General features: G+C 40.9%; 1 pseudogene across 1 annotated transcript; it reads right to left on the bottom strand.

The window, feature by feature from the left end:
• Nucleotides 1-300: 300 nt before the first annotated feature.
• On the bottom strand, nt 301-22,609 carry LOC146389806 (uncharacterized; annotated as a pseudogene). Its single transcript, XR_014797635.1, has 3 exons — nt 22,358-22,609; nt 8,563-8,703; nt 301-8,112 (listed from the first exon to the last, which is right to left on the bottom strand). The product of XR_014797635.1 is annotated as an uncharacterized LOC146389806 (transcript).
• Between the last annotated feature and the right edge of the window lie 68 nt (nt 22,610-22,677).

The raw sequence follows: 22,677 nt of genomic DNA on the forward strand, positions 1-22,677 counted from the left end.
AGCAGACAGATCATCCAACATGTTCACATGTTAACAGCAAAATTAACTGATGAAAACAGTACAAAGGTTAAAGTACCACATGTGCTGTCAGTGAAAGCTGCAGCTGTTTTACTGATAAAGTTAAGACAAAAAGTTAGAAGTATTCATCACCAATGTAACTTTGTCACTATATATCAGCATTAACAGATCTCAGTTTGGTGTTTCACAAAGCTGCTGATCTCAGACCTGCACAGCTTCCATTTTAAACACTTGATGTACTCAGCTGCATGAAGGTCAAAGGTCAAGTCAAGTCAAGTCAAGTCAAGTCAAGTCAACTTTATTTGTCAATTCTGCCACATGTACAGGACATACAGAGAATAGAAATTTCGTTACTCTCAAACCCTAGATTAAAAAATGCAAATAAAATAATTAAAAATAAAAATTTAAATAAATACAATACAATTTTACATATAACAAGAAAGCTATGCAATATACAATATACAATATTCAAGTAAGGATAAATGACCATGAGTGTAAACCAGGCAGAGTAGTGCAAATAAGCAAATAGTGCAAATGGAGATTAGTAATATACGGTAAGAGATGGTATAACAACAAAGTCTTATGAGATACTGGCAGTCCAACGCTCCACAAAGTGACTGGTAACTGGTGCAGGCCAGTGAGTGAAGTCAGAGAGTGTGTGTGTGTGTGTGAGTGTGTGTGACAGAGTTCAGTGAGACCATGAAGGAGAAGAGGGGAGAGGAGGCAGAATCGGAAGGGAGTTAAGCTTCCTGACAGCCTGATGGATGAAGCTGTCCTTCAGTCTGCTGGTCCTGGCCTGGAGACTCCGCAGTCTCCTCCCTGACGGCAGCAGCTTGAAGAAGCTTTGCATCGGGTGCGTGGGATCAGCCGCTATGCAAAGGGCTTTTTTAGTGAGACGGGTGCTGTAAATGTCCTGGAGGGAAGGGAGAGAGACACCAATGATCCTCTCTGCAGCCCTCACTATGCGTCGTCACTTATATGTCGAACTACAAACTTGTGATCTGGAATTCTTTCACAGTTTTTTGCAGATAGTGTGTTATTTACCATAAAGTGATTCAGAGTTATTCATACCAGAGTAACCAGAGAGGATCATATATTTTTAAATATATAACTTTCTACAGGACTGAATATAATATCTTTATGTAAAAGTCCGGAGCCTCTGGGGAGTATCTATAGTATTTATAACATTACACACACTAAAGGTCTCATCACCGTGTTCATGAAATGCTGGGTTTACCCATCTCCTGGGGTGGGCCTACAGAGGAGTGCTGAAGATTTCCCTGTGAGGGAGCTGCTGGTGAAGATCACGAGTCCTGCTTGATCAATGTCATGAGCTTCAGTCTTCCTGGTGTTTCTTAAATGAAGCCTCTCTCAGTGGGTCAACAGAACTTCTGGCGCAGGACAGCTGTGATGAAAGAAAGGGAAGAAGTTTCTCCAAACCTCTGGACCCAGGAAACCCAGCTTGGTCCTCATGGTCTCCCTCACTAGTTTCTCTCCAGGGTGAATGTAGCTGTTGATATAATATGGACTCTATTATTAAATGAAAAGAACAAATTAGACTACACTACTGAAACCTGCTGCTGTTTTTAAAGTTTCCATGTTACCAGGATGTAGACAGCTCTGAAAATTTAAACAGTTTTAGATCCTTTACACTCAAAGTCTTATGTTAAAATCTCAAAGGACAGCATTACATTTTTGATATTAACTCTGGGCCTCTGTGGAGTGTGCAGCTGATCTCATCGCTATCTAAAAATGGATAACAAAACATAAGGAGTGCTGAATAGTTCAATAATACAGACTACTAGAGTAACAGATGTGTAGCAAAACTAACTAGCTAGCAACAAGCCTCCAACCCATTGCGTCTGCTAGCGGCTAATCTAGCAAACAAATTAATAACAGTGATTTTAGATGTTTTAGAACAGTGGTTCTTAACCTGGGTTTGATCGAACCCTAGGGGTTCGGTGAGTCGGTCTCAGGGGTTCGGCAGAGCCTCCACCGTGACATGCACGGCTCATTTTGTGCACCAATAAAAAACATATCTATGTCTTGAATTTGAAAAAAAATCATATTTTATTTTTCACTAAAGAGGGGTTCAGTGAAAGCGCATATGAAACTGGTGGGGTTCGGTACCTCCAACAAGGTTGAGAAACACTGTTTTAGAACTATGAGATGATAAGGTGTGTGTCTTTTTCATAACAGTTACATGGTTGTATTTACCTTAATTGAACGAGTCGTCAGTCACGGTAAACCCATCAGCAAATAAACTGGAGCAGCCGGGCTATGTAAAAAGTGTAGGGGGGTGTATTTGCGGTCATGTCCAGTGGGTGGGTGGGCGTGCACAGTCGCTCCACCTCATGACACTAATGCGGAGACTCTGGCTCCAAAAATGCAAGATGGCAGCCTCCACAAGCGGGATATTTTGGCTTCATTTTTGCACAATGGGAGGAGGCGCTGTTGTGTCGTTAATGTTTGCTACAGTCATTGAAAAGGGGAAGGCAGGAGGAGGAGACACCAGAGGCGGCAGCTCCGAGTGTCAGGTGAACTGAACTTCAGGTAAGAAGTTATGACCTGCAGTCTATCTGGGTCAGATATAAACCAAGTTAAGGTATAGTTTATTTTTGTTGTGCTGACTTTTTACCGTCAGTTACAATAACTGCGTGCTAGTTAGCATGACGAAGTTTATATACAGCTGGGCGGGTGCTATGATGTTATTGATAGTGAACTTTATTTTATTCATAAGGTTAGTTAGTAGAGTTGCCAACCGTCCCGTAAAAAACGGAATCGTCTCGTATTCAGAGAAAATATTAGTTGTTTCGTGTTGCGGCGAAAAGGAACAGTTTGTCCAGGACTTCAGTTAGAATGGAAAAAGACACAATGCTGGAGTTATTCTGCATCTTTATGCCGTCAGCTGCCTCTTCTCTTATTCTCTCCCCTCCCTCTCCTGTTGCTACTTCAATCATGAAACTGATCAGTTATCACCTGATTGGCTTTTCTCTCTTGTTTGTTTATCGCCCAGTTTGCGCTCGAAAGAGGAAACCAGCGGATGTCGCGGTAAACAACAGCAGCACGTTTATGCAGCTTGATCAGCTGATGTTTGCTGGAGCCACAGCTGTAAAAGCTGCTGTTGATGATATTGGTTTGATATGTGGTGAGAGGGAAACATAAAGATGGAACTAGGAGATGTCCTTACTGAATCATCAGAGCTGAACAGGTTTCTGAGAGACAAATAACACCAGGATCCTTTTCTACGTAGCTGACAGCTGGTAACTGTGCAGGGGCGGGTCTAGGAAAGTTTTGCCAGGGGGCCAGGTAGGGCATTAACAGGGAAAGGGGCCACAAAGAAATACTTTTCTTTCTTATTCTCTTTTAAAATGTGTAGCTTTTAATAATTATCTGAATCTTACAACTAAAGTTTTATTTGATGTAAAATGTATAGAAATCATACATATACCAAGAAGACAGTGTACATCAGTGTTTGTTCATTCACTGCATTTTGTTGATTGATTAAAATATGGTGATTTTCAGCTAGCAGGGCTCAAATTAGAACAGAGGTCAGTCGTATTTGTAGGTTATTGCCAATAACCTTTAACTATTTAAATACATTTTGCTAAAGTGACTTTAAGGTGTCCTGTTTTAGAACAAAATAAGAGAAAACGGATAACCGCTGTTGTGATACCCTTTATCTCTCACCTGGGTTTGTTGGTTTTGTCAGGTCAAGTAATACAAAGGACTGGCTTTGTTGAGCTTCCTCAGTAAAAACACTCACACAAGTACACACTTGTATTTTTTGTAGTAAATTTACATTCTGGCAACTTAAGCTCACCATCTGCAAACTTAACATGTGAAGTTCAAGGTTACAGGAAACAAACTGAAGCAGAATTAAGAGCTAAAAGTATATATTTGTTTTTTTTTTTATCAAAACCCGTGAGAACACTGTTTATACTATGTTGTTGTCTCTGCAAAGGTTTCTATCAATACATCTCAGAAAGACACAGTAAACATTTACTGTAAGGGATGGGAATAACGGTGTACTGTACAAGTACTAATGGCAGGCAGCAGCAAACGGGAAGAGGCCGAGATGATGACCAAGATTAACAACAATATTGGTAAATGGTAAATGGCCTGTATTTTGTATAGCGCTTTACTAGTCCCTAAGGACCCCAAAGCGCTTTACACATCCAGTCATACACCCATTCACACACACATTCACACACTGGTTTTGCCAAAGAGTGCCAAAGCACTTTAACCACAAGCATTTTTTAACTAACTTATCTTTCTTGTAGAATTGTGCTCCAAATACACAACTTTGTGCTGACAAAATCGTTAGTTATTCATTTACAAATCAATATTGTCTGTAAGGAGGGCAATCCCCCCTGTCTACAGCCCTGCATGTGTGACTCCTGTGATTAAAGCATCTTTCTTTCAGCTTAACGAGTGAACCGTCAGCTCGTTCAAACACACGTTAAAGTTTGTTTGGCTCGACACCACCGAACAGAGGCAGCAATATAACATAGCTAACATTAACAGTGCAGTGAATCCTGCTTGTGCCGTGATATTCAGGACTGCAAACCGAGCAGCATTCACTGACTTTCAGCTTAATGTGTTTGTGGATATATGACTGACTTTTATCCATAATATCATCATATTCTCTGTAAGATTAAGATCAACTATTGAACAGTGTCTATTTTAAAGTCAAGGCTTTAAAACCAAGTTAACGCAGAAAGTACAAACATCACTGATGTCACATAACTTTGCCGACATGTGGCCAACAGTAGTGATGGCCCACTTGAACCTGAGGCTCCGGTGTGTGTGTCAGAAAAAACAACACATTGCTTCAGAAGCACTGTGTCGAGGCTTGATTCGTATGGCCAGAGGAAGGTGATCAGTGACATTCGAAGCTTCATTTAGAAAGTAACTGATTCAGTGATTTATAAGGAAGTCAATCATGGGATTTATGGAGTGTTTTGATGGTGAGAGACAGCAAACCACTGATTACTCTATAAAGAGATATGGAGCCAGCGAGGAAGATACTGTCACTGCGTTGATTGATACTGTCACTGGGATCAAACTAAAGGAGTGTTCACAAGAAATCATCAGTATCAAACTGTGACAATAAAAAAATCTTCATTAAAGCAGTTTGATGTGAATCTTTGGTAATGCATGGCAGAAGCTCTGTGCCAATTTTATCAACAAAATACGGATTTTATCGTCTTCTGGATGCAGTACCTTGGCCTCCATTAACACTATGAGGAATCTTTAATCAAGATTCATTCATCAATGGAAATATTAAGCAAGTATTTAAGACTCTTGTCTCTCGGCCTATGACTGCTGGGATTGGCTCCAGTGCCCTCGCGACCCCAAAAAGGATAAGCAGAAGCAAATCGATGGATATTTACTTTCTTCCATTTCTGCAATATTATTAATAGTAGAAATATCCTGTCTGAGTGATGCTGAAAAACTCGTTCATGCATTTATTACTTCAAGTCTGGACTATTGCAATTGGTTATTATCAGGATGTTCTTTTTTGCCTTGGGACACAGGTAGGATGCGATTGCTGCTGTTTTATCCATGTGTGGATGCACATGCCCAGCTCCCAAATTGTACCCAAATACTGTACCTCCCTCCATCCAACCATACACTTCTTTGGGTTTGCCATCAGCCCTGCCTGCCTAAGGTTCTCTGGGACCGTGACCAACCACTGCACATGCTCCACCACTATGAATCACTATGAATGACAACATCATCGAGGTAGGAAACAGCATATGCAGTGTGAGGACGCAGCTGTCACTCCAGCACGTCCTGGAAAATGGCCGCGGCTTCAAACAAGCCAAACGGAAGTGTGACAAATTGGTACAAACCATAAAGAGTGGAGAAAGACGTTTTTGATAATAATAATAATAATAATAATAATAATAATAATAATGGATTGCATTTATACAGTGCTTTTGAGACCCTCAAAGTGGTTTACAATTCCACTATTCATTCACGCTCACATTCACACACTGGTGGAGGAAAGCTACAGTTGTAGCCACAGCTGCCCTGGGGCAGACTGACTGCGAGGCTGCCATTACGCGCCATCGGCCCCTCTGGCCATCACCAGTTTTTGTCTTTGGACTGTGCAGACAAGGGAATCTGCCAGTAGGCGTTGGTTAAATCCAGCATCATAAACAACCAAGGAGTGCTTATAAAGTCCAGGTCAACCTTTGGCATGGGATAAGCATCAAACCATCAGAACCGTATAAAACTATGTGCTCACTTCTTAATTACCTTGAAGTACCTTAAACACAACCGGCCCCTCTCAAAAGCTGGGACAACTCATCTGGCAAACAGATAAGCATAGGAGACCAAACACTGAGGAACAAATCCTCACTTCATCCTATGATAACAGCATTTTCACCATTTCAGCCAATTCCTTTTTTCACAATTTGTCTCTTCTGCTCAGGCAACCTGTTAGGCCATGGACACACTTTCACGCCAGGCTGCGTTTCAAAAAGGTGCACAACACATCTGCAAACTGATGTTGCAATGAAGGAACATCAGCTTTATTGGAATGTGTGAGATGTTAGTCACAAAGCATTTTAAACATACTCTCTGTTCAGTGTGAGTGGAGAACAGCCAAGTCTCCTCCTCTGATAAACCTCCACATGTACCACTGAAAACAGTTAAATTAGTTTGAATCGGAAATCAGGGCTCAAACTACTTGTAGTGAGACCAATTCTTTATTTTTCACACCATACTATTTAATAAGACAAACTTTACACAGAGTTAATAAAATATAACTAATGCTTTAACATTATCAGGATTTCATAATAAAAACTACAGATTCCATCTGAACTCTGTGGAGTTTACTGATCAGACTTGTTCCAAATAATCAGGTTTGAATTACAGGATAAAAAAAATCAATACATCCTCACAGTAACTGCACTTGTAGAGTTACTTTCTGGTGTGGATCTGTTGGTGTCTTTTCAGGTGATGTGGAGATTTAAAAGTCTTCTCACACAGGTCACATTTATAATGTCTCTCCTCAGTGTGGATAAACATGTGTTGTTTTAACTGTGCGTCTGTTGCAAACAGTTTCCCACACTGATCACAGCAGTAAACATCATTTCCAGTGTGAATCCGTAGGTGACTATTTCGGTTGTGTTTGTCGTTGAAAGTTTTTCCACAAAAGTCGCAGCTGTACGCCTTAATTCCAGAGTGGGTAACTAGATGCTTCTGTAAGTGGCCATTTTGAGCAAAAGCTTTACCACACAAGCCACAGATGTACTCTTTAACTCCACTGTGGATGAGTTGGTGTGTTTTTAAGCCTCCAGCCCGTCTAAAAGAATTTCCACACAAGTTACAGCTGTACGGTTTTACTCCACTGTGGATGACATGATGTGATTTTAAGTCTTTAGCTTGGGTAAAAGTCTTTCCACACAAGTCGCAGCTGTATGCTTTAACGCCACTGTGGATGAGTCGGTGTCTTTGTAAGCCTCCAGCCTGGGTAAAAGACTTTCCACACAAGTCACAGCTGTAAGGTTTAACTCCACTGTGGATCAGTTGGTGCGTCTTCAAGCCTCCAGCCCGTGAAAAAGACTTTCCACACAAGTAACAGCTGTACGATTTAACTCCACTGTGGATGAGTTGGTGTTTTTTTAAGCCTCCAGCCTCGGTGAAAGACTTTCCACACAAGTCACAGCTGTACGCTTTAACTCCACGGTGGATGAGTTGGTGTCTTTTTAGGCTTTCAGCCCAGGTAAAATCCTTCCCACACTCATCACAGCTGTAAGGTTTAACTCCACTGTGGATGAGTTGGTGTAATTTTAAGCTTCCAGCCCGGTTAAAAGACTTTCCACACAAGTCACAACTGTAAGGTTTAAGTCCACTGTGGATGAGTTGGTGTTTTTTTAAGCTTCCAGCCTGAGTAAAAGATTTTCCACACTCACCACAGCTGTAAGGTTTAACTCCACTGTGGATGAGTTGGTGTATTTTTAGGCTGTCATTCCGAGTAAAATCCTTCCCACACTCATCACAGCTGTATGTTTTCTCTCCCTTTCTTCTTTGACGTTTGTCAGCCTCCTGAGAGCGCTGACTTCTTGCTCCATGTTGGTCCTGCAGTGACAGAGATACAAACAGAGGCAGTGAGTGAAATGCAGTCGTGGAACAAACTGTAACTCCCTCCATTAGTGGAATTTAATGTGACAACAAACACATTGTTGGTGTGTTTCCAACACCTTCTGGTGATAGTGTCACATTACAATGATGTGCAATGAGAGTTGTACTGAAAATGACATTATTGAAGAAATACTGATAAGTGGAGAAAATCTTTTACTTCATAAAATTTTTTGAGTTCAACTGTTGATTTTGTTGTTTCAATGTATGCTGATAAAATATGATCTTTGTATTTTCTTCTAACTTCTGTGGTTTTTGGTTGTGAATGTAGAGTCTGTATATATGGAGGAGCCCAGGATAGAAAAGATAAAGCTGCTGTTAACGTGTTTTAAAAACCAACCAGCTGTGCACACAGTTTCAATAACAGTGTAACTGTGATACTTTTCTCACCTTCTGTATTGAAGTCATTGTTTCCTCTGTAGTGGCTGAGCTGAGTCCAAATGGCTGAAATTGTTCCTATGCTGCACCACCAGACTCTTCTCCTCCTGTTACTCAGCTGGGACACAAAAAGTATATATTTGTATTTTATCCCTGACAAAAAGAAGCAGAGCAAATAAACATTACTACACTCCTCAGTGACACAGTACCTATAAAGCTTCAAGGTAAAACCCCAGAAGCAACTACAAATAGAAAGTCATCAATTGCATACAAGAACTTGGAAGGTAAAAAGCCACTGACTGTCCTGTATGTCACCGCCTTTACCCAGGGGATGCTACACCCTGTATATATGTCAACATTACATAGTTCCACAAAGGAGTCCCGCTCAGACTAATCGGTAGCAGTATAAACTCAGCCAACTACAACATTTCCAAGCACCTCATTACCATCCTAGCTCCCCTAGGATGTTAATGAGGTTTTCAAAAAACATTTCAAAAATCACACAACAGCTGTATGTTAGAATTTATTCAGAAATCTCGCAGTCAGAACATGCTATATCATGCTTGGGTAACTAGCAAAACTAGCAAGCTAACTTCCTGCTATCTCGTTTACCGCGTTAAATGTAATAAATTCTGTTTTCATGAATGCCTGGATGTTAAACTTCATAGTTACACCTGGTAAAGCACCAATGCTGATCTTTTTATTAAAGATGAAAGAATTTAGACAGTTTTAAACTCTCAGTGATGCCGCAGTGTTTGTTTAACTTTGGGACCTGAAATGGACGAAGTTTAGGACCCAGATTACTCCCAGATTTGCGAGCACCTTAGTCGGACAAATCCTGCAATAACGATGGCCCGCTTGTATGTTCTACAAAAAAAAAGTGCTTTATTGTGTATCTGACTGACAAACACAAAACCAGTGAAGTTGCACCATTTTTACAAACCAATTCTGATTCATCCGTTTCACTCAACAGTCCGCTTTCCTCCGGTTCTCATTCAACGCTGCCGCCGTGCTTTTTCGGCCATGTGTGTATGAACACAAAGGCACTGTGCATGCGCGTTTTACCCATATTCTATCGCGATATTTCATTTTCTTATTGTTGCCTAACAATGTACCGGTATTACTGTGAACGGTATAATATGGCCCAGCCCTACCTTCAAGTTACACACTATGAAAGGCAGCAACAAGTTTAATATTCAGAAACCTAAAGTTTGCATCAGCAGCAGAATGGAGCTAAACATAAATGTTTGTTTCAGTTCTATGAAGCTTTGAGTATTTTGGATTAGTAGTACTGTTGCGTTTGTTGCATCGCATTGCTGTAATTGTTTATATGCTTTATATATTCTGAGGTAAGTTGATCTATAGTGTTACATCATATTCTATAAGGATGTTATGTGTTTGTATACTTTTTGCCCAGTTTGACCCATTTAGCAGAAGTCAGCCTGTTTAAGGCTCTGATATCTATTCTGTATGACTTAAAGCAGTTATGACATGTTCTGATTTTCTCATCCAATAAAGGAATATTTAATATATCAGTCTACTCTTCATTCTATCAGAAACAGTTATCATAGCTTGTACATTTTCTTGTTACACATATATGTAAGCATTGAGCCAAATTTAGTAATGCCAACAAAAATGAAATGACAATATTTGTATCTTATATATAATAAATCTATATATACACACTTTCAAAAATACTTGTTTTTGAGTGAAGATTTGATGGTGATAGGAAATAAAAATAAATTGAACTTGAACCTTTGCTGAAGCTCAGTTTTGACAGAGTTCAATTTCACTGCTGTAATAACTAATACAACTAATAGTGTTTACTAGAATAATAACTTTAACATTGGCCATATTATATTTACATTACCAAAGTGAGATGACTTTTCTTATGAACAACATCAGCTAATTGTTAATTACTAGCTAATCTTAAAATGACTGTTCAGTACAGAAATGAAGCCCAACAATCATGTTTTTACAGTCCTGTGGTCTCAGCCTCAGACACTCAACAAACCAAACAAAGCTAATATAAAAACAAAGAGATAAACAATGATTTTCTCCTTCATTTCTGTCAAACAATAATGTATGAAACGTTTCCAGCGGTTAGTATCATGGTTGCTAGGCAATCTGAGCAGCGCCACGGAGGCCAGACCATCTAATAGACTCTGTGCACTTTAGCATATGCTACTTGCGGTGGGGAAACTCCTGTAGGGCGCTTTGTTTCCGGTGTGATATTCGCTCCTTGTTTACTGCCGCTTTTTCCAAAACAAGTCAACCAAATGGATGAATCAAGTGGCGATTTACATGCCTCGAGATGTCTTGGGCATTTACGGAATATATATGTAGATGCTGTTCATAGACCTGACGATATTTTTTGTTATTGATATTTAATGTTTTATGACACAACAGTAGCGATTTTTCCCACCTTCTGCTCTTTATAACTTAATGAGATCTTTCCGTTTTCATGTTTCGGACATGATTTTGGAGTATATCTTCGCAGTAGCAATTGACCGCAAAGTAAAGCTACTGGAGATGCACAACCCTACCTCCATATATAATATTACCTATGCCATGTTAGATCCCTAATTAAAGATTGTTAATTATTATGTAGTTTTAGTTTGCATTATTCTCCTGAATTAGAAGGTGATAACTATTACATTTGTTAGACTGATTTGCATTACATTAGACTGCTGATTTATTGTGAATGAATGATATTGTTTATGATGCATTATACTGCTGAGTTATAAGAAATACTGTTCGCAGAAAGTCATCGCCTTATTTGTCTGATTAGAAGAGAACAGAGCATACTGCCCCATCTCAGCAGGAGCAGATAAACAGGGAGCCAAGGTCATAGCTTAGGCGCCGTGTAAGAGAAAGAATGTGAATGTTTAGGCTTTTATGATTAGGTGGGGGCCACTAGAGGCTATAAGAGTTTGATCAATGCTCCACCATTTTGAGATCTGATGCTGTCTGCGTACAGTGTCCATCTCCCACGCGTGTGTACATTAAAATCATCATTTGACTCAACCCGGCCGGACCAGTGTTGTTATTTTGGTTTTCCTCTTGTATCCATCTCCAATATTTTGAATCCGTAACAATTGGGATACAGCCTATCCACAGTATTTCTGAGTTCGTGGCATTACCCAGATTCATAGCGGAAGCCGGTTTTTTACTTCCGCTTGCGCTGTTGTTGACAGTTGCGGGGTTACACCTTCACTGTTGATAAAGATTTCCCTCACTGCAGTTTATTTTACCCGGTGTAAACGGCAACACATCGAAGGTGGATACACGGTAGAGATGTTTTAAAAAGCAGCGAGGACAGTTCACTTGCAGTGCCTCACCCATCACTTCTCACAGATTGGGTAGATGACATGAAACTATGGCCCGATGTTAGCTACATCGACATTATTAATTACCTTGTATTTTCCGGAGGTGTTGATGGCGAGGAATTACATAATTACAAGAGCACCGAGGCGTATAATTACCTGCACAGCAACAAAATTGATAAAGTACTGCTCAACTAACAAGGCGACTTTATTTTTCTTAAAGCAGCTGTAGAGCCGAGCCAGAGCGTTAATCAAGCAAACACTTAGCATGGGTAATGCTAAGAGAAAGTGGAGTAGTGGAGACAGTCGGCTGTTCCTGTATCACCGGATTAGGGAGATCATGTAGTCATGCGGCTGCTATTCTGTGGAAGCTATATCACTTTTCTGGATATCACAGTGTTTAAATCACTGAAACAGAAACACTGGACTGATCAAAGTCTGTGATTAAGGAGTCACGTTACTGCCATCTAGCCAAGTATTACGTGGAGCACTGTTTACATGTGAAAGCCACTCCTTAACTTTGTGTGGGCTGTATGCTGTACAATCACACAAAGATAAAATTTAAAAATAAATAAATAAAAGACTGCACATTAAGGGCAAATTTACAAGACAAGAAAAAAATAAAGTTATAAGAAGAAGTGACACAGGGAAGTATAATACATGTTTGTTCATATATATATGTACACATACTACTTAAAAAAAAATTAGACTGTGGATGTATATTTCTGCATCAAAAAGTAGCTGACTATTAATATGAAATGGAAAATATGGGTGACTTTGCCAGTGTTTATATCTGTTTTGGATATGATTCAGGTGTATTGACCCAGGGTCATATCTATAACATGCAGGATACTGACCCTTTGTCCACCACTGATATAAACAGACACTGTACTGTTTTTGTTAGTGTAAACTTCCTCATTATGTTAAATCTTGAGTATTGACAGTGAGAAAAAGCTATTAATGTTTGTTACAGGTGCAGAATTCTGTGATCAGTGGAAAGGCCAGGCTTGCATGTACAGATGAGCAACGCAGGTGGAATGCAGGGACAGCAAAGAACCTTGAACCTAAACGTCTAAGCCAGATAAACTTCAGACATCACAGGGCAGAGCAGCAGTACGATGTGAACTCCCGGACTGCAGTGACACAAACTCTCCCTAACACACCATATCACCTTACACATCAAGACTTTATTGACAGCGTTAGCAAAGCACAAGTGGAGCCACTTTTCCTCCTCAAGAACACATTGATTGGAAAGTGTTACAGTGCCTCGCCATCTGCAGGTCCTCACCGCAACAGTTAAGTTGATGAGTAATTCTTTCAGCCACACCAAGCACATAATTACAAACTAAGCTGTATTCCATGCAGGGCATTCTACCAGGCATATATTCAAGTTTCTGAAGAGCAAGCAGAACAATTACAAGAAGAAACAAAAGAGCAAAGTGCATCTGATTTGTGGCACAACTGTAGGAAAATCAGACTTACAGCAAGCTCTGCTAAAAAAGTTCCAGTACGTGCCACCACAAAAAAATGACAAATTTTTATCTGAGCACATGTACCCTTCTTTTCGTGGGAATTATGAAACAAACTATGGTAAATAAAATGAAGAGCTTGTCATCAGCTGAAAGAACAGGGTATGAACATCCTTCACATGGGTAGTGTTATCAGCATCCAGGAGCCATGGCTCTCTGCGAGTCCTGACGGGGTCATTGGCTGTATCCCAATTCAAGGTCTGCAGCCTTAAAGTACGCATTTCAAGGCCGATTACGTCACAGCGGCGCGCCGAAGGCTGTCCCAATTCAAAGGCTGCTCGAAATGCGGCCCTGAAATGCGTCCTTCATTTCCCTGAATTTTAAGGCTGTGGCAGTGTAGAGTTCGTGGCCCAACATATCCCAGAATGCATAGCGCGGCGGTGGTTGTGGATAATTTTGCTGCAAAAAAACGGCGGATGAGGGGCAGCCGAAGAGTAAACTTTAAGTAAGTACTGAATATTATGTCACTTATTTATGTGCAAATGTTTAATAACGAAGAACATTAAAACATTACTGTTGGCCACATGTCGGCAAAGTTATGTGACATTAGTGACGTTTGTACTAACTTGATTTTAAAGCCTTTACTTTAAAATATACGCCGTTCAATAGCTGAGCTTAATCTTACAGAGAATGATCAAAGCTCATGTAGAAAGAAACAAACAAATGAACAAAATATGTTCTCCTTCATTTCTGTCAAACAAAGCTGTATGACACGTTTCCAGCTGTTAGTATCATGGTTGCTAGGCAACCTGGGCAGCACAACGGAGGCTAGACCGTCCCATTTCACAAGCCTCGCACTTCCGGCCTTAGCGGTCTTTGAGTACGCGGCCCTTGAGGATCGTTGAGGCTGCGTACTTTAAGGCTGCAGACACTGAATTGGGATACAGCCATTGACTCAGATGTGCTTCAAGAAATAAAATGTCCTGTGCCAACTTATTCTTCAATCACGGAGCAGCGTATCCAGAAATGCAGCGATATCAAACTGGTAGATGGAGAGCTGCAGCTGCAGAAAACTGGCAGCAGAGGCTATTACATGCAAGTGCAACTTACAATGTTTTGCACAGGGCTCAAGACTGCCACACTTGTGATCTGAACACCTAGTGAGCATGTTTCATTTACAGTGCAATATGATAAAGCATTTTTTCATTCTAAAAAAAGTCACAAATGTTGGTATTTTTGCAAAGGTTGCCTTTAACATTTTTACCTGAGTTTTCATGCAGTTGCAAGCGCTTTAAATGAATGATAAAATAATTGCCTCTAATAACTCTGTTAACATGTTCTGCATAAACACAAACCTGAGAAAACACAAACCTAAGACCTTTACAGCCCTTGGGGCTAATCTCTCTGGGACAATTAAATGAAGCCATATATAGTTTTGGCAGCATGTGGCTGGTGTTAATTACTAACCATGGGTGTAAACTTTCATTAAAATTGAGACTTTGCTGCTAATAACCAGCTAGTGCTGATACTAACGCCATTCACCATAGGCTATTATTTAGAAAAAGTATTTCCGTGATTAATTTGCGTGATTAAAATGTGAAACGGTGGCAAACCACATTTAGACTTTCACTTACCGGTGTTGTGCCAAAAGGTGATTGCCTGCCTAAAACTGATTTCCAATGTTTCCGTGTATTTTTTATGTGTAATATCTTTACGTATGTTGGTAAATAGACTTCGGTGAACAGCATTTACAAAGGGGTTGTATATAGAATTAAAAAACTATCTGTTGTTTCAAGTATCTTTACAACTCTGTGTTATTGTACTTACATTATAACCAATCCGGTCCTTTATCCCCACTTAAAATATTTTTTCAGAACTATTGTAATATTTGCTGCCATTTCTGCTGTCCTCTTGGCCAACTTACTCTTACAAAAGACATTTTTAATGTTAATGACATTTTTTTAACTGCATAAATAAAGGTTATATAAAAGTCGCTGCCAAAAGCTGATTGCGCCTTCTACCTTGTTACACGAATGTTGTTTGTGGCTCAGTATGACTTTGTGTCATCCATTAGGGATGCATTTGACATATGTTTCACATATTATAGCCTAACAAGTTACTTATAGCAGTTTAAATACGAGTAAACACTTTTTGGCAAATACCGGAAATCAGTTTTTGGCAGACAATCTCTTTTTGGCACAACACCGGGTACAGATTCTGTGTTTTTGTTCGTGTTACTGGAAGCTGTCACACTCAAAGTGGTCCAAGTGAGTAAATGGTAAATGGCCTGTATTTGTATAGCGCTTTTACTAGTCCCCCCTAGGGACCCCTTTACACACCCAGTCATCCACCCATTCACACACACATTCACACACTGGTGGAGGCAAGCTACAGTTGTAGCCACAGCTGTCCTGGGGCAGACTGACAGAAGCGAGGCTGCCATATCGCGCCATCGGCCCTTCTGGCCAACCGGCAACCTTCCGATTACAAGGCGAACTCCCAACTCTTGAGCCCCAATAGCTTTCTTCTTTTCTTTCTTTCTTTTCTTTGGTGGTCATAGCCCAGATAAAGCTCTGGGTCGGGGTGTTGCTCTGTGGGCTTTTTATCGATAAAACGAAAGGAGCAAACATAAATTCTCTTTGGAGGGTGTTTGAGTCTTAAAGCTGCCAGCCACGCTAGTTTCCCATCCTCCTTCCTCGGCATAGAGTGCAGTGCGTAGGGTGGTGGGCACGGAAAGGTCTTTCTAAGTTGTTGATGCTCAAGGCAAAATGCGTTTTTCAGTTTCCTTGAAGTAACAATGCTGGGACCTTCCTGCACTTTTGGTGGCGCTGTCACTTGGTGTTCGCTCGCTCTGCGGTAGAGTATCACTTCCTGTTCCTGCTCAAACACAGTGGTGTTTCTGAGTAGCTTATTTGCTTAGCAATTTAATTAACAACTTTTAAATACATTCTTTTTTCATAGTATAATCTTCACGTGCTTCATCCGAAGCACACTTTCTGTGTACTCACTACCTGCTACACTGCCAAAGTATTCACTCACTGTCTCTGTACTGTTTCACTAGCTTACCTTAGCTTAGCTTAGCTCGTAGCCGACTCGTTAGCACCATGGCTACTTCACCTGTCCCTCCTGCACTTTCTTGCTCATTGTGTCAGATGTTTAGTTACTCCTCGGCCTACTTTAGCAGTAATGATATCTGTAACAAATGTAGCATATTTGCAGCTCTGGAGGCCAGTATTACTGAATTGGAGACTCGGCTTCGCACCCTTCATTCACCCGTAGCTAGCCAGGCCCCAGTAGCTGGTGCAGCCGAAGATAGCGTAGGCCCCGCTAGCTGTTCCCCGGCAGACCCCAAGCAGCTGGGGAAAGAGGGCAGCTGGGTGACGGTGAGGAGGAAGCATAGTCCTAAACAGAAGCCCCAGGTACACCACCAACCCGTTCATGTGTCTAACCGTTTTTCCCCACTCGGCCTTAGACCTTAGCGCAGCATTCGATACTGTTGACCATAATATCCTATTAGAGCGATTAGAACATGCTGTAGGTATTACAGGTACTGCACTGCAGTGGTTTGTATCATATCTATCTAATAGACTCCAATTTGTGCATGTAAATGGAGAGTCCTCTTCACACACTGAGGTTAATTATGGAGTTCCACAGGGTTCAGTGCTAGGACCAATTCTGTTTACATTATACATGCTTCCCTTAGGCAGCATCATTAGAAGACATAGCATACATTTTCACTGCTATGCAGATGACACCCAGCTCCATCTGTCCATGAAGCCAGATAACACACACCAATTAGTTAAACTGCAGGAATGTCTTAAAGACATAAAGACCTGGATGGTCGCTAACTTTCTGCTTCTTAATTCAGATAAAACTGAGGTTATTGTACTCGGCCCTGAAAAGCTTAGAAATATGGTATCTAACCAGATTCTTACTCTGGATGGCATTACCTTGGCCTCCAGTAACGCTGTGAGGAACCTTGGAGTCATTTTTGACCAGGATATGTCCTTCAACGCACATATTAAACAAATATGTAAGACTGCGTTCTTCCATTTGCGCAACATCTCTAAAATTAGAACTATCCTGTCTCAGAGTGACGCTGAAAAACTAGTTCATGCATTTATTACTTCCAGGCTGGACTACTGTAATTCATTATTATCAGGATGTCCAAAAAACTCACTGAAAAGCCTTCAGCTAATCCAAAATGCTGCAGCAAGAGTGCTGACAGGGACTAGAAAGAGAGAGCATATTTCTCCTGTTTTGGCTTCCCTTCACTGGCTTCCTGTTAAATCCAGAATTGAATTCAAAATCCTGCTCCTCACATACAAGGTCTTAAATAATCAGGCCCCATCTTATCTTAATGACCTTGTAGTACCATATCACCCTATTAGAGCACTTCGCTCTCGCTCTGCAGGCCTACTTGTTGTTCCTAGAGTATTTAAAAGTAGAATGGGAGGGAGAGCCTTCAGTTTTCAGGCCCCTCTTCTGTGGAACCAGCTTCCAGTTTGGATTCGGGAGACAGACACTATCTCTACTTTCAAGATTAGGCTTAAAACTTTCCTTTTTGCTAAAGCATATAGTTAGGGCTGGACCAGGTGACCCTGAATCCTCCCTTAGTTATGCTGCAATAGACGTAGGCTGCCGGGGGATTCCCATGATGCATTGAGTTTTTCCTTTCCAGTCACCTTTCTCACTCACTATGTAATAATAGACCTCTCTGCATTGAATCATATCTGTTATTAACCTCTGTCTCTCTTCCACAGCGTGTCTTTTATCCTGTCTTCCTTCTCTCACCCCAACCGGTCGCAGCAGATGGCCGCCCCTCCCTGAGCCTGGTTCTGCCGGAGGTTTCTTCCTGTTAAAAGGGAGTTTTTTCTTCCCACTGTCGCTAAAGTGCTTGCTCATAGGGGGTCATATGATTGTTGGGTTTTTCTCTGTATCTATAAAGCGCCTTGAGGCGACTTTTGTTGTGATCTGGCGCTATATAAATAAAATTGAATTGAATTGAATTGTGGCAGCCGACAACAGCACACGTTGAACCCGAGCTCATCCTCGAACAGGTAAAGCCACTTATTACAGCACAAAGTAACTGATTTTGTTGTTAGCAACGACTGAACGCTGGCTTTCGCTTTGAGTAACCGGAAGTATAAAACCGGACAACGGAAGTAGTGGTCTGTTATGGCAGCCTACGTACGCTCTTACAGAAACCTGTGGATAAAGGTGTGTATGAGAAGTACTCCTCAGATCCACTTGGTGTTTGTTGTGACTGCATGTAGTGCAGAGGTGGGTAGTAACGAGTTACATTTACTCCGTTACATTTACTTGAATAAGTTTTTGAAAAAAAAATTAGTTTTAAAGTACCTTTTTTGCACGATACTTTTTACTTTTACTTGAGTACATTTGTGAAGAAGAAACGGTACTTTTACTCTGCTACATTTGCAAAATTCGACTCGTTACTTTAAAAAAAAAAAAAAAAAATAGTTTAACACATTAGATAACATGCCGCCAGTGGAGTTTCCGGTAACGTTTTTACCAATGAGATGTGGCCATGCAGTCACATGACCAGTTTGAAACTGTGGCGGGCAGAGCGGCCCAAGCGTTTCAAAGTAGCGGACACACGGAAAGAAGAAACATGAAAACATGGCAGAGTCTACGCTAGAGCTGAAGAGGATTAACAGCCTTTTCCTCACATACAAAGAATGTTTCACTTAAAAGCAGTACAAAAGAACAGCTATGTCTTCAGTGTCGGTCTCTTCAGTGAGAGCCAAAACAAACCAACTTTTCAGCGTGAAACAACTCAACTCGTGTAATCTGAGGAAACGGTAAGTTTTCTCTAAATATCTTTTTAGATGTGGTTAGCTGGACGTCAGTCTTATGTTACAGCAGCTGTCATATTTTCGGCGCTACGTTGTAGTGAGATAAGTTTGTGGGTGTTTTGTGCAGCTTCGGCTGTCTTTTTAACTGCTCGCTGGTTAGCTAGCGTGACCTATAAGCTAACAGCTAGCATGGTTAATGACGCTAGAGTTCCACGCACATGCAAACAGCTCATCTCTACTGCCTTAACTGTTAAAACAGAAGGCAATACTGCGGCTGACAGGGTTTATTATGTGAAACAGCAGCTTGTTTAGTTTAAACAGTCTGCATTAAGCTGGGCAAACACTGTGCAATTTTTTTCAGTCGCGTTATTCAGCTCCTGCTCAAACTGTACAATTGAATCTCAGGGGTTAGAAGTTCATAGGTCACGATGCAGGGTCTCACACTATACGGCCTGATGCTCTGATGCGACCTGAGTGCTCAAACTGTGCGACCATAACATGAAGCTTATCATATAAAATCTGTCCCTTGCTCTCCCTCTCTCTGTCTTTTACTCACACAGACACACACACCATCAACTTTGCTAAATTACTAATGAAAAACATTGACCAGGCAGCTGTGACTGAGCAGCAATGTCCATCCAACTCTTTTCATGGTTGTTGTAGTCGTGATAAGTTTGTGAGGCCACATTGAAAAGCCTCGGATACGGAAGCGTAGAGCTGCCACCCAGGCAAAAGAAAAACAGAGCTATATCACGTTATAACGTGAAAGGTTTATTGTTCTAACAATATACTTTTAATGTTAGTACAATATACCTTTCACCTTTGAACAATATAATATCACGTTATTACAATATACATAATTATCACGGTCGTACAATATAAATATTATATTGTACAAACATTAAAAGTATATTGTTAGAACAATAAACTTTTCACGTTATAACGTGATACAGCTCTATTTTTCTTTTGCCTGGGTGGCAGCTCTACGCTTCCGTACTCGGATGGGCTTGCCTCATCCTACAAGTTGTGCCTCCATCTCTTGTGTCCAGATCACACGCTGCACTGCCGTGCTGCTCCACCTTTTCTCTTTCATTCCTGTGTTTGTGCTTGCACAGTGTGAGAGGCTGCGTTGAGGGGCGACAGGATTTCAAACAGGTTTGGATTATCATGCGATTGATGATTGGGAGCTGGTCGTGAGGTGTTAACTGCTTTTCGTTACCCCATGTATACTACACCGATCCCCAAAACCGTTGCGCGACTGAAAAATTGGCTCAAAATGGGCCAAAAATCGCACAGTGTATGGCCAGCTTTTGGTGGCTAGCTCCAAACAAACATCCGCAGCTTGGCAGTGTATACAGCACTATAATGACCAGACCTAATTCTTTTGCAAACGTTACATCTTTCCACAGGTCTCCACTTCATCAGACACCACCTAGACACAGAGCTGGATGAGGCCAGCAAAAACAGCGGCCTATTCGACTAAGATGATGGATCCATGGGGTCAGGAAAACCGGAAGAAGGGGAGCTGGAGAGGTACCTTTCATGTCCATTCACTGGAGGTGTGGATCTATTGCATGGCTTTCCTCACATCAAGAAGCTGTCGATCAAAATCAATACAGCTCTTTCTGCATCTGGAGCTTATGAAGGATTTCTTAGTCATGCAGGACTCCTGTTCACTGCTAAACAGTCAGTTTTACAGAAAGAACCTTGAGAGCAAACTGCTGCTGAAGCTTAACCATCACCTCACTGAGTGAAGAAATGGCACATTTTTGCTAAATGTGCAGAAATAAATGCACACCCATACAATTTATGGTAAATTGAGCTGCCTTGTATGAACATATGTTGAAGATGCCTCGTTTTAAAGTTTTCTCTGGGGCTGCTGTGCCATTTGGAACAAAAATGAATATAAAGTTTACAGCATATATTCCTTTTAGTTTGTTTCTTTTGTGTTCCTTTTTCATATTTTTGTTTGCATGTACTATAAAATTGGAAAAAGTACAAAATAAAAAGCTAAAAAAAAAAGTTTACAGCATGTCTTGTCACTGGAAATTATTTGCACTGTTTATATATCTATATTATTTACTGTAGGTATTGGTGAAAAAAGCTTTATGTTGTGAAAAACTGAAATCTGGGAAATTAGAATTGTGCCTTATTTTGTTGATCTTTTTACATATATTCCTTTTGAAAATGGTAAAATGTGTATATTTATTTATTTTTGTTTGTCTGATAACAATTATTTAAAAAATAAATCGGACATTTCAAACAGTTACTCACTGCTACTTTTTTACTCTTACTTGAGTAACTTTTTTGACGACTACTTTTCACTTTTACTTCAGTAATAATATTTTAAAGTAATGCTACTCTTACTTGAGTACACTTTTTGGATACTCGACCCACCTCTGATGTAGTGGGATCAATGCGCATTAGTAATAAAGCTTTGATGGAAAATATTTCAGCCTCATCTGACCCTTCTTCTCCAGCTGGGATATCAAAACAACAAATAAGTCCGTATCATAATCTCTGGTGTTTTCGTGTTTGTTGGTTTGTTTTTATTTTGGCTTATTTTGTGGGTCGGTTATTAGACGCTGCACCAGCCAGCCAAAGAATCTCCCGCCATCTCCTCCCTGTGCCGCAAGCAGCAGGCGCACCTCGCAAAAGGAGGGAGCCCTTACTCCCAGCAAATGGTTGGTAGAAAACCGATCGGCGCGTACGCCATTCCCAAAATCTACTGGCATGACGTCGGGGCAGCATGAGTACGAGCATTTTTTTTTTTTTTTTTTTGCCGATGCCCGTGATGCCACCCCCGGCTGTGCTGCCACACATCTGTTCGACCAAAGCCAGTTAATATGCACGCCAGTTAAACTGGAACACCGGTCTCAGTCAAAACGGCCAGCCCTGGATGCATCTGGAGATCGTCCTATGAAGTCCTATTTCAATGACTGATTGCCCTCCCCCACGCTTGTACCTGTGGATTCATGTCCTGGGGTTTGGTTGTTCTCCTGCCCTGCACCCCATCCTTTTGTTCACATTTAAAGAATATTTTTCTATATGTATTCTTACCCCCTAAAAACCGCCATATTATAATGTTGCAAGCAATCACAAACTCTACAGTCTGTCTAACTCCAATGTATACCAAGCAATCTATTATTATCAACAGCATAAACTGAACCCACATTAAAGTTAGCTCGGTGTTTACCTTTTATGAGCCCACAAACCGAGAGAAACTCCGTGATGAAGCTGGAAGTCTTTCCAAACAAATCAGGGAGCAGAGACCCACGTGGTTCACGCTGATCTGAGCTACGATCCAGGAGACAAGGGTGTGCAGATCGATGCAGATATCGATCCAAACGTTGGTAGTGGTATATGTTCCTGTAAGTTTACTACTTTACTCCCGTTTCATGAAAAAGCAGCTCTCTCTGCTCGACTCCTCTCCTGCACACACACTTTGCTCCGCCTCCTTTTCCGGCTCTGCTGTGATTTGTTGCTGTGCGGTCACGTGACTAAGCTGAACAACGT

The sequence above is a fragment of the Perissodus microlepis genome, chromosome 3 (genome assembly GCF_051167445.1).
Source record: "Perissodus microlepis isolate ML-2025 ecotype Zambia chromosome 3, ASM5116744v1, whole genome shotgun sequence".
NCBI classification, from domain to species: domain Eukaryota; kingdom Metazoa; phylum Chordata; class Actinopteri; order Cichliformes; family Cichlidae; genus Perissodus; species Perissodus microlepis.